We start from the raw sequence: 12245 nt of genomic DNA, 5'->3' as shown, positions 1-12245 counted from the left end.
CTTCAATGACTTCTTTGTATTGTGTCTGGCTTCTGAGTGTAGATTAAGATACAGTGTAATTTACAGTAGACATGAATTTTTAGCACTGTCTTAGGTTCCCAAGAAAGGAACAGAGGTAGGTATGACTTTGCAGTTCATGTGCTCACACACAATATGTAGCTATGAAGCTGTACACACAGAATACACAAATTAGTCTTTATTTTAGAAAAAGCTCAACACCCAATATCGATGCTTGCATTAGCAAATTATCAGAACAATCATGACAAATACCCACAAGACTATTAAATGTTTCCTTTTTAACTGAACTGTTTTAATTTAGAAAGTTTTAAAATTTCTCATGTGCACATATTTAGCAAATGTTCATCCTGAGCTGCTGTTATTATCCCAACAAAAGGAGACTTTTACTTGAAATTTTCATCATTATATTTAAGTTTGATTAAGCAAGTAGCACAAGAAACATGCCTAAGTATTTTTTTCTGTGCATTTCTTGGACTATGTACAATATAAATATTCTCGAGCCAGATTTCTGATGGTGATTAACAGGAAAACAGGCAGGAATAGGGTGGTGTAAAAATTAAACTGAGTAGACAAACACTAAAAATGAAAGAAATGATAGCACACCCTCACTCAGAAACACCTTCCTACCAAGAATTGTATTGTTTTCCTACAAATGTTTTACTACTTTTAGAAAGTGTATCTGGTTCAGTGACACATGCCACACACCCCCCCCCCTCCCAACTCTCTCTTATCTATGAAAAAGGGAGAATCATGAACGAAGGAATTATGGATAATTTTTAAAAACATCTCAGTTTCAGGCAGCAACTCAAAACTCCTTTCCTAGTGTGTGTGTGTGTGTGTGTGTGTGTGTGTGTGTGTGTGTGCATGTGTGTGAAAGAAAGAGAGAGAGAGAGAGAGAGAGAGAGAGAGAGAGAGAGACAGAGAGAGACAGAGACAGAGAGACAGAGAGAGATACTGTGTGGGCTCTCACAGGCATGCAGGTATACTTCAGAACAACTAAGAGGACTACTTTGAGATCCCTCTTCTTTTTCCCTTTGGGCACTTAGAGGGAGGTATGAGCAACACGATGGTTAAAAAATTGCATGGGAAAAGGTGGGGGCAGAGGTAAGGAGCCCGAATCACTTACAAACTAGATGATTAGTTCTTGAATAATGCAAAGTTGGCAATAGTATTCTGATGGGTTTGAATCAGCTTTACTATCTGAAATCACATTTTTTAGGCCAGTTAGCTCTGTGCCTCTAAAATGTGGGCTCTAGCTTTAACTTATAAATGCAATAAAACCTAAATTTATCCAAAGTTTCTGCTCCAACATATCATGAAAATAACTCATGGAAACCTTTAACAAACATATTCAAATGGACCAGAAATGACTGTATCCCTCCCCCCGCCACTGAAAAAAAAAAAATCTAAGCACAGTTTAAGACTTTAAATAGTTAAGAATTATGGCCTATATATCCACTCCCTTAACTCCCAATGTCCAACTTTTTCATGTAGCTAGTCCCTACTAATACTAGGAATCAAAGGGCATGCAGCACCAGCAATAGGCTATTATAGCCCACACTTTATTACCCATTACTACTGAGGTCATTAGCGGTAAGAGTGATTGTACTGGTCTTAACCTATTGATCATTGTAACTACTATCATTTAATCCCGTGTTGAATGTCTGGAAAGCTGCTAAAGGCACACAAGAGAGAGTGCTTCAGCATTGAGAAATATAGCCAAAGCTTGGAAATTACACTTTGATTCATAAAATCTAGCCAGTGGTTTAAATCAATAGTATTTAAAACAGTCATGTAAGTTCTTAACTACAGTTCTCTAATATTTATGAGTCCCTTTTTGAGTGTATTCAGTCAAAACTCAACTTTCTTTTAGATACTGTGTAATACACTTTACAGTACTTTAGATGAAAACACTCATTTTGGAGGTTTTGTGTGCTAGGGAGCTCATACTTTAACTGGTAGTTCAAGCTAATTCTTGATCTCTCTCTCAAATGACAATTTAAATATAATGCAAAAAAAATTATAACCCCAATACTGCAACTGCCTTAACTATTTGAGTATATATAGAAATGAGTATGTTTTATGAGTGAACAATGAATCATAGAAGGCAGTTTATGAAGAACTAGAATAATTCTGTCTAGCTGCCTTCAGGGATCACAAATTCAAATTAAACTTCTGGCAGACATTTAAAGAATGCTAGCTTACAAAATGATTTTTTTTTAAAAAAAAAGGGAACACGTTTTAGCTCAATTTTCAGAAGAAAATCATGAATTCAAAAATACACTTTATGATACATTGTTGACTGATCCCAATGGGGTGTGGCAGATACCCAGGTGCACCCAAACCTGGTGGTGAGGGTAAAAATACAGCTGTGCTTTGGCTATCGGAACTCTGCTAGTAGAGACCTGCTGTCATCTTAATACCATCAACTGCAAAAAAATGTCTTTAATACAAACTATTGCTGTTAAAGAGCCTGAACTTCTGGGTAAATTCTGCCTGATATTTTAATTTTTTTTCAGAATAATCTCATAATATTTCAGACCTGAACTAATAACAACATGCCTTTTCCCGTCCCTTCAAGGGGGTGAATGAGTGATGGAAGGGGTGGGGGGAAGCTTAGGACATAAGTGAGAGAACTAGAAAGGAGAGGAAAAGATTGAACATATAAACACTGAAAATTACATGATCATCATTCTGTCTTCTTTCTAAATGTAAACCAAAACATCCCCTAGCAGTGAGCACCTCTGAGTATAAACACAAGCACAGAAGCACACATCACATGTAAACTGAGACCTGTATTTTCTCCTTCACTACACTCACTAAAAAGTACCCTCATGATGCCATTTAAAAATACATCCTAACCTCATTACATTAATCTGCCATTCTAATTTGGGAAAATTTCAAAGGATGTATTTCCAATAAAAATCTTTTACTATATATTTGTTTCAACTTGTGACTAGATAACTTGTAATTGGCCAAGTTAGGTGCTGTCACCTAGTTCCGAATCTTTCTACTGTCTTTCATTCTGGAATTGTCACCCCAAACTACCACTACCAAGTAAAAATTAAATCATAAGACAGTAGACTGAGTTAGCTTCTAAAAATGAAAAAGCCAAAACATGGAAAAAAGAAAACGAACACCTCATGTCAGATTTCAACTGACTATGTTAAGAAGAGCTTGTGTACAACGTGGAGCAGAGGGCAGAAAAACCTTATCGAGACAATAGAATACAGTTTTCATGATTCATCGGTAAATGGATACAACTGATATATTGGCAAACAGAAAAGCTGAAAAACACAATGCCTCAGTCTCTTGCTGTTCCCTATGGAATTGAAAAAGTAGAATGCAAAGTCCCTGCATGCAAGAATATAATACATGCTTGACATAATATTTCAGTCTTTAAAACAAAAAAGCATGCTATTCATGTAGAAACCATAATTCTGTTTCATTATGGAATTTCACTTTTTGTATCACTCTTTCAGACTTAGCTATTTTGCCACAATACTGTACAATGCATTAAGTCAGGTAATGGTTATTATATTAATGCAACATCATCTAAGTAGTCAGTCATTAGCATAACTGTTCTTTCAGTAACAATACAAAGCCCTATTAAAATTGGGGGGGGGGGAGAGAACTCTTTAAAATGCAATTAGCATTTTATTTTATTTTTTAACATTTCATGTATCATGTGCTATCAGGAGAGGCTACCTTTCTTTGACTATATAGCTGTATGACAAGATTCAGGCTAGCTACCCTATGTAAACAACCTCCACTAAAGCTCTTTGACCTCCTCTACTGTATTTAAGTAAAAACTGGCAAAAATCCATATTTGTTTATGGCAGACAAATTAGGGGGACTTCATTTGATCTTATCTAACACTTATCCTGCATAATAAAGTTCCCCTCTCCCCCAACCTAGTATCAGGATAATTGTTTTAAGTATAATAAATATCTGCTCAATTTGCATAAATGCATAGCTTGCATAAATTAAAATTTTCACATTTGTTAAATAGAGAAAACAAAGGAATATACCCATGAAACTCATCATCTAACAAGTACACCTGTCCTCAAGTTTGCGACTTTCATGATTTTTTTTTAAAGCGAGGACTGATATTTCACCCTTCCTTCCTCTACCTCCTTTCTCATGTAGGTGGAATGGAAAACAATGTAATGTGCATGATTCAAACAAGCTATGACATTTACAATGGCCAAAATAAGTGTTAGGAATGGTCTCCTTCGATGAGGAGGGGCAAAGCCATTCTTCAAATACCCATAACTATAGATCTTTAGATCATGAAGAGAAGAGAAGAGAAGGAGAAAGAGAAAGAGGGAGTCAGAGACAGAGAAACAGACAGAAGCTACCCAAGTTCTGAGGCGTTTAAGCATCACTTATTAGTGATAGTGATGCCTAAGTCCCATCAATCACACAAAGCAGCGGATGAAAGTAGCAGAAGCACTTTAGACATATAGATTGTTAAAAAAGGTAAGAGACATAAGGTAAGATGACTTTTGGGTACAGTGTTTTAGATCAAGAGTTATAAGAAAGGTTCAAAAATCCTCATTTCAATGTCTTTTTTATGCTGATAGAGAAAATATCTAGCTATCCACTGTATGGTTTAGCAAGTCTAAGAAAGATCCTGGACAGTTTAAATGAAAAGAATTTTTTTAAGATTATTGATTATCTTGAAACAATAGAGTTCCAGAAAAATAACCAGGCAGACCAAAATGAGAATGGCCTAAGTATGAAAACAGACTTGGGTGATACTCAGGTGCTAGCACCTGATGTAGGGTAGCAATGGCAAAGTCTTGAGATGGTCCAGCTTCTCACACCTATTTCCAGTACCCTCACATACACATCACAGCTAAGCACAAGGGTGCAAATTATATCCTAATGAGAAAATATCAGTTGCTTCTTTGACAATCTTGCCATTCACTGATTTATTTCTAATGAAGACATACTCCACCAGCAATCTCTTTCTGTGTTAAAGGTCAAAACATGTTCAAAAATGCCTGGCAAAATCAAGGCAAATGGAGAGTCCGTAAAGAAGCCTTCTCATAAAGTGGTGTGGCAATTAGAGTAATTGTGAAAAAGCCGTCTTCAGTAAAAAGTAAAAGAAATTAAGCCGCCACGACTGTAACAGGTTAGATGAAAATCAAAATTTAATGTATTCTCCCTTGTGTCATCTTGTTTTGTCAAGACATCAAATAGAATTGGAAAGTACAAAATAACAAGCCCTTGAGAAATCACAGAAGCCGACCTTTTTGATGTTGTTGGTTTACCTTGTTCTCAGTTATTTGAACAATGATGTTTCAGATTTAAAGGCAAGATAAAGCTTAAAAATTAAAACATGATACCAGGTATTCTAAAAAAGTACAATATACCATTTTTGCCTGGTCCCTCATTAATTAGTTATTTAAAGGCAAATGCTAAAAGGATGTATAATTATTCTATTCTGTATTCAACACCCCCCCCACCCCAACACACACACACATTAATTTCTCTTGCCTGAAACAATAGGCAGGTCTGAAGAGGATGACAGACAAGGCCGTTCATACCTCAAAAAGTGGAAGGGACGAAAATAAGGCTGAGTCTGACTTTCCTCACATACTTCAATCCTCACAATCTGCACAGACACAGCTTTCCAAATAGATATACATAAGTTTTCTTTTCTTTTTTTTTACTAAAGAAAAATACATATGAGTAAAAAAAAACCATTATTTAGTAAAATAAAAGAAAGTACTGCAAATTTTATCTGAACTCTGAACTTCTGACAAACACATTTCTAGCAATGCAATTCTGCTATCAATAAAACAAACTGCTCAAAAATGCGCCAAGCCTTTTTCCAAACAATAACAAATTTCGCTGATGCTGTCAGGCCTTTCCCGCAATCTAGCCTTGCAGGTGTAGATAAAGCCCACAGCACAGCAATGGTACACAAACGTCACTCCTCCCTGAAACATGTAACTTATAAGAATACATGCATCAAGCTATCACATAGAGCTTTCTCAACTTTGAGATATTTGGAGCTGCCTTTGCCTTGAGACACCAAGGGCATACAATCATCTGAAGAGTAACATAAGCCTGAGACGCTGAAAATCATATACTTAACCACATTAAACAATAAACACCCAGGGACACCTATCGTTCCTTTGCAATAGTACAAGGCATAAAGAGCACATAATTAAAAAGGCTGTTTAGCAATTAAAACGAGTCCTGTCTTCTAGGCCCCAGTTGTAGTAGCCGAGAATCTTCTTTTCCTAGTCTACAAACTGTTGCTAGACTCGGCATTTGTTTACATTCAGTCAGAATCACAAAATGTATCTCACCAGCTGTACACAAAAAGGTGCCACCATCGGCTCACAGTGTCAGCTTCCCTTTAGTGATAATATTCCAATTAGTTAGTGGAACATAATTAATTTCTCTAGCTTACTCTCATACCACCTTTAATCTCATTCAGATTTCAATATGGGCTTACAATTACATTTGACTATCAGCACTGACTCATTTCTTTCTTTTTTTTAAAGAAAAAATTAGTAGCAAAAACAACTCCATCAGCTCTTCAGCTGCACTAATTCAGACCCAAATGGAAATTCAAAACTGTTAATTCATTTTGATTTTAATGCTACTGCTTTTTGTATTTCTGTTGAGTTTAGCTAAAGTTGTAATACTGGTCAAAAGCATGACAGAGCTTATTTTTTCAAGCAATTGCTTCTGACAGTTTAAGACCACAGGGCAGTAAGAGTGAGGATTTTGTTTTTTAAAGTACATTCAGCTACAAACAAAAAAAAAATATCAAGCCAACCCTTCCTATCATAAGCTTTCTGATGATTTATGGTTTACCAACTCAGCAAGGTTACGCAACACTGCATGCCTTTAGATGCATTATTTGAGTCAGTTGAGATTTAATTAAGATCACAGCCTCTAAAATCCCTGTCAAATGAAAATTCAGTGAAGACAATACACTATATAGCCTCATGCAGATTGTCTCCATTCCATGCTCTGAAATAACATAAGTTAATCCTCATTTCTATGGTGGCAGACAAAAGTTGACTAATTTTGTTTTCTTTTTGACACTTAGGTTGTTTTCTATGGTATGTCATGAGATCATTCCATTTGGAAGAATTAAGAAAGAAGTCAGTGGCAGAAAATGCACTTGACATTATTACTCGACATAATCATAGTTTTGCTGTGATGTCATTACATTTTTATATTATCAATCCATACCTCTAAGAGTCTCATTTAAAGACATGATCCTTAAAACACAAAATCCTAGTGAAAGGTATTTTTGGTTCCCTTCTATTTCTACAGAGGACAGGCATGAGTTAAAAAAAAAAAAAGCAAAAGACAAGTCATGCCTATCATCCACAGAAATGACCAAGTTTTGTGGCAAAGCAGTAGGGAATTTAGGTAGAAGAGACTTCTTCTCAGGGTGAAAAGCAGTAAGAATAGACCTTGCTCCTCTCATTTTACTATATATCTATATATAGTAGATATATAGTAGATATCTATAGATAAATATATGGATATACACATGCATATATGCATATACACATGCATATATGCATATATGTACATATGCACATATATGTGTGTATGTAACACACGTCTCTCTCTCTCTCACACACATATATATATATATATATATATATATATACATTCCCTAATTTTTTTCTCCATCTAAATATTGGCCCATGCTATTTTAAAATAGAAATATCTGTAGACTTGTGGTACCATACCTAGTCCAAATGCATTTTTATTTGCATTATCTTAATATCTGGTTGCTTATCTCATGGCTTAGAAATGACAGGTGCTAGAAGTCTCTTGCTTGACAGGCTACTACACAAATAACTGTCTTGCCTGAAAGGGCTAATGCACTACTAATGAACAATAAATCAACTTTGATTATAAAGTGTCAGACCAATCAGTTTTCAGCTCAGCTCTATCACATACTAGGGCAAGTCAGCCAGAGTATCTCTGTGTAGGTAGTCAGTATTTTGCTTTCATTTTTACACACTGCTGCTCACTCAAGATTTCCAGCCAGATATAAAAATCATATAAAATTTAGGTGAATTTTCAAAAATAGTATAAATTATAGTAATGTTCCCAAGTACTTCCTCTATTCCCTTGATGAAGAATAAAAATTAGAATCCACAAAACTGTGGATTGCTTTTCTTTAGACACACATGTACACATATGAATCCTAAAGCAATGGTGTTTCTACACTGGGTAAGCTAGCTTTGCTACTGAACCACATAAACTACCTTTTACCCTAGCCTCCTGGAAAATCTTTTTTCCCTCTTTTTCAAACTTGGCTTAATGTAATATCAATTTTACTTGCTTTAAACTTTAAGATCATTTTGGCTCCCTTAATACTGATTATGAAAATAAATCTAACTCAGTGTTTTCCCCCTCTCAGAAACAGATATTAGTCACTGATGGAATGATTCACATTTCCTGTTATCAGACTTAAATGTTTTTTTTTTCCTTTTCTTCTTCAGATGTGTCACTTTCAAATGTTGGAATCTATGGAAATGAACCGATTTGCATTTTTAAATAGACTTGACTAAAACATTTAGACTATTAGAAGTGTAATTTGGACAGTTGTATATTTCATTGTATATTGTAAAAACCTGCAGAAACTGAAAGAGTTAATCTTAAAGAGGAAGCCTATATGTATGTTCTTAGCTCTAAACTTACCACCCACTTCCTAAGGGTTCCCTCCCTCCCATCACCACACGGAGGGGAGGAGAAAAAAAAAAATCTCATTTCCAGTGAAATCCTGTAGTGAAGGTCTGACACTTGAGTTTGGCTACATTTAGATCCTGTTTAGATCAGAGTATTTCGCTGGAATTCCTAAGACTATTCAATGTCAAAAACAATCCCTAGTCACTTAATTTCATGTGGCAAATTGACCAGTGAAGAGCTGCAACAATGAATACCTAGGATGTAAGTCTGACAGTGCATTTTATTTATCTGCCTGAATGCCCCCCTCCCCGACTTCTTTTTTGAGTGTGTCTGTGTGTGAACTACTCAAATTTGAACAGCCAAGTTAAAAATAGCCCAGACAGATATGGAAACAAACTATCAGAATGAAAGAAACAGCCATACCACTGGTAACATTTACTGTTTACTCACGACATTTTTAACATGCTACAAAAGTAGCACACAAATTCTACTTCTCTTTTCCCCCAATGGGTTTTCTAAGGCTGAAAATTAAACCAAATTGTGCTGGGTGAAAACAAAGTCTAAGAAGAGGAATAAATGTAAGGAAGCAAAAGCAAGTAAAAAAAAAAAGTCGAGCACCCACAACATAAACAATACTTCCTCAAACTCTCAATAATTCTGTGAGAGAGAGAGAGAGAGAGAGAGAGAGAGAGAGAGAGAGAGGGAGAGAGAGAGAGAGAGAATTTCTTTTTCCTCCCCAGGAGAGCCGGGCCTGTTGGAACTGTCTCCCCTATTTCTAATTCTGCCTGAGCTGTTTCTAGTTACAGTGCACAACTCAAGTTGGTAAACACAGATTAAAAAAAAAAAACCCACCCAACTTTTTAAAAAATGCAGAGCCTCATTTTTCCTACAAATGCAAAATTAAGAGATCATGCTGTACCCCGGGAAGACACCCAAATCCCCCAAATCAATCATATTGACAAACCTGCCAAACTCCATTTAGCTGCCACAAACAGAGAGCTGGGCCATGACGCTCTCCCAAGGCTGCCTGTATGGACGTACAGTGTGGAGCTTCCTCAGGTTACAGACAGATTGCACGCGCAAGGGTGCTCCGGAGCTGACAAGATGCAAAACTACCCAATCAGCCACGCCCTGCTCCACCAATCACAACCAGCCTCTAAACAGAATCAGTTCAAACACCCCTACACAATGGGCCTCCTCTTTTTTTTACTGACGGCAGGTGAAATAGAGCTTTTGTCTCTGAAGCAACTCCGGTTAATTGCTGTTAACCCTTTGACCTGCCTCTGCTTAGGGCTGCTCTCTGGAAAGCCGGGCAAACAGCATACACTCTTACCTTTAATCAAACAGCTCTTAAGAACAGCCCACCCCCCCCCCCAAAACAAAACAAAACAAAACCAAAAAACCCTACACTTACAGACAAATAGTTTAGAATCATAACCTTTAAGAGAAATCTACTGAGGGAAAAGATTGCCCCTGGAAGTCTCCACCAAACACAATAGCTCATAATAATCATTTGAAATCAGAAGGAAATGTAATGACTAAAAGCAACCCTGAAAACATTTTCCTAGAAAACAGTCTTTTGAAAATAACTTTCACTTCACATTCAATGATTTAACCAAGCCTTAACCTTTTTTTTCCAAGAGTTCGCCTGCCAAACTATGTGTGTGCTAGTGAAAATAGGGCTGCTCAGAGCACCACACAGGAGTTTGTATAAATAATAACTACCTCCCTTCTCCCCCAACCCCTGCCCTCATTACTGTCTCTCTTTTCAAACTGAGCTAGAAGACATTTACCAAAATATACAAAGAAACTCTTTTTAAATGCACCTTAAAAAATACCCCTATTCTCAAGAACCTAACAGGAGCGTTTTGCCAATTCGATGATATTTGCATGTCTGTAATGCAGGAGGGGGAAAAGATTAAGCTGAGCAGAAAGTCAAACTCAAGCGACAAAAAGACCCTCTGTTTTTCCCTAGATTTTCAAGCCGGTGACTGAACAACAGAAGCAATCACCTGCGAGTTACACAAGTTCGAACTTTGAAGAAAAAACTTCCTGGCCTTTATTAGGAACCAAATCAGGTTTTTGTCGTCCAACCACAAGATCTATCTGGGGAGAAAAGCTACAACATCCAGCATTGTCTATTTCTCCTTAATTAAAAAGGAGCTCCCTCTTCCACCTTTGGCAGCAGCACCTAGCTAGGAAAGCAGACCCCAACAGCTAGAAGAATGCAGCTGTCCATGGGAGACGCAGTTCTCACTTGTGTCAATCTCTCTCAGTGCAAGTCACTCAGAACCAGAAATCACATTGATAACATTTCCAATCAAGGCAATAATTCGGTTTCAATAGAGTCACCATGAACAAGAGACAATACCCTGTCAGTGATGCTGCTGAAGAGGCTCACAGCAAAGAAGACAAAGGCCCCAATTTACTGACAACTTATGATCAGATGTTAAATGGGAGGCTATACAGACCGCTCTCCACCCTAAAGTGTTTTTGTGTCAGATAACAAATTTATTAATGGGATTTTTTTCAGGTCACAAAAATATGACCCCGCCCTCTCATGAATATTTAATAAAGGATTGAGGGCATGGGGGGGGTATTATTAAGGGAAGGACACTTTAAATCTGCCAGGATATAACATGAATCACTGTCTCTTAAAGAGACAGAGAACCTATTTTAAAATGAAGATACAGACTTTAAGTTTCCTCAAGACCCAGTATGACAATGACAGCAATCACACCACAATAAACAGTTTCTTTGAAAAAAGAAAGCATTTAAAATAGGATTGAGGTGGGAAGAGGCCTTAGAGTCCATCTCTTCAGAAGACATCAACAGCCAGAAGGGCTGATAAAGTCCCAGCCTCTGATTTTTGCAGTTGAAGAAACTGAGTCACAGAAAGGGAAAATGTCTCGCCCACGGTCACAGAAGTAGCAATGACACAACTGGCTTAAATTCTTGATGAATTTTGTTTAACAGATATAGGAAAATTAGAACAAACTTTAAAGAACTTGTCCAGAGACATTGTGCAGTGCCTGCTCCTCCCTTCCCAAAACAACATTCTGCAAAGATCTGGCTACTTCAGAAAGATGTTTTTAGTCTATATTGCCACCAAGTAAGATACACTGACTACACCAGAATAGGAAAAGCACTGAAGCTTAACTAAATGCTCAGATTTTCCTATAGTTTCCTCACAAATTGAATTTGCACTTCTAAGTTTTCATAAGGCAACTGAGGCTTTAATCAGTTTTTGTTTGCTTATTTGTTTTGGTTTAAAATGCACTGGAGCCATTTCAGCTTTCTTTACTGGCTGCTACTCCCTGTGCTCATACATACAAAAAAGTCCCAGTAACAAATTAAGACTACAATGAAATGCAGCCACACCTAGTTGAAGTCAGCCTATAACCTTTTCCTTTTCCTATACTTGGGCAGCTTACTGCATACACCACAACTCATCATTCCTGCTTATACACAAACACTTCAAAAGATGCCTGATTCCATCAGCGCAGGTATGCCCTCCTCGGAGATGGATCACAATGCTTTCT

At 36.9% G+C, this 12245-nt stretch overlaps 1 protein-coding gene across 9 annotated transcripts in view; it reads right to left on the bottom strand.

Moving 5' to 3' along the window:
* The window catches only part of FOXP1 (forkhead box P1), a 684912-nt gene that overhangs the window by 109131 nt on the left and 563536 nt on the right, over positions 1 to 12245 (bottom strand). The window contains exon 1 of one of the 9 annotated variants that reach the window (XM_036737506.1): positions 9668 to 9747. The exons of the other annotated variants lie outside the window; for them this stretch is intronic. The gene's annotated coding sequence lies outside the window, so the exon portion shown is untranslated. Of the gene's footprint in view, positions 1 to 9667; positions 9748 to 12245 lie in introns of those variants that run through there. 9 annotated transcript variants of the gene reach the window in all.

The sequence above is a fragment of the Trichosurus vulpecula genome, chromosome 9 (assembly GCF_011100635.1).
Source record: "Trichosurus vulpecula isolate mTriVul1 chromosome 9, mTriVul1.pri, whole genome shotgun sequence".
Lineage (NCBI taxonomy): Eukaryota > Metazoa > Chordata > Mammalia > Diprotodontia > Phalangeridae > Trichosurus > Trichosurus vulpecula.
The sequence above is the reverse complement of the archived record's forward strand: the minus strand, read 5'-3'. Positions and strand labels throughout refer to the sequence as shown.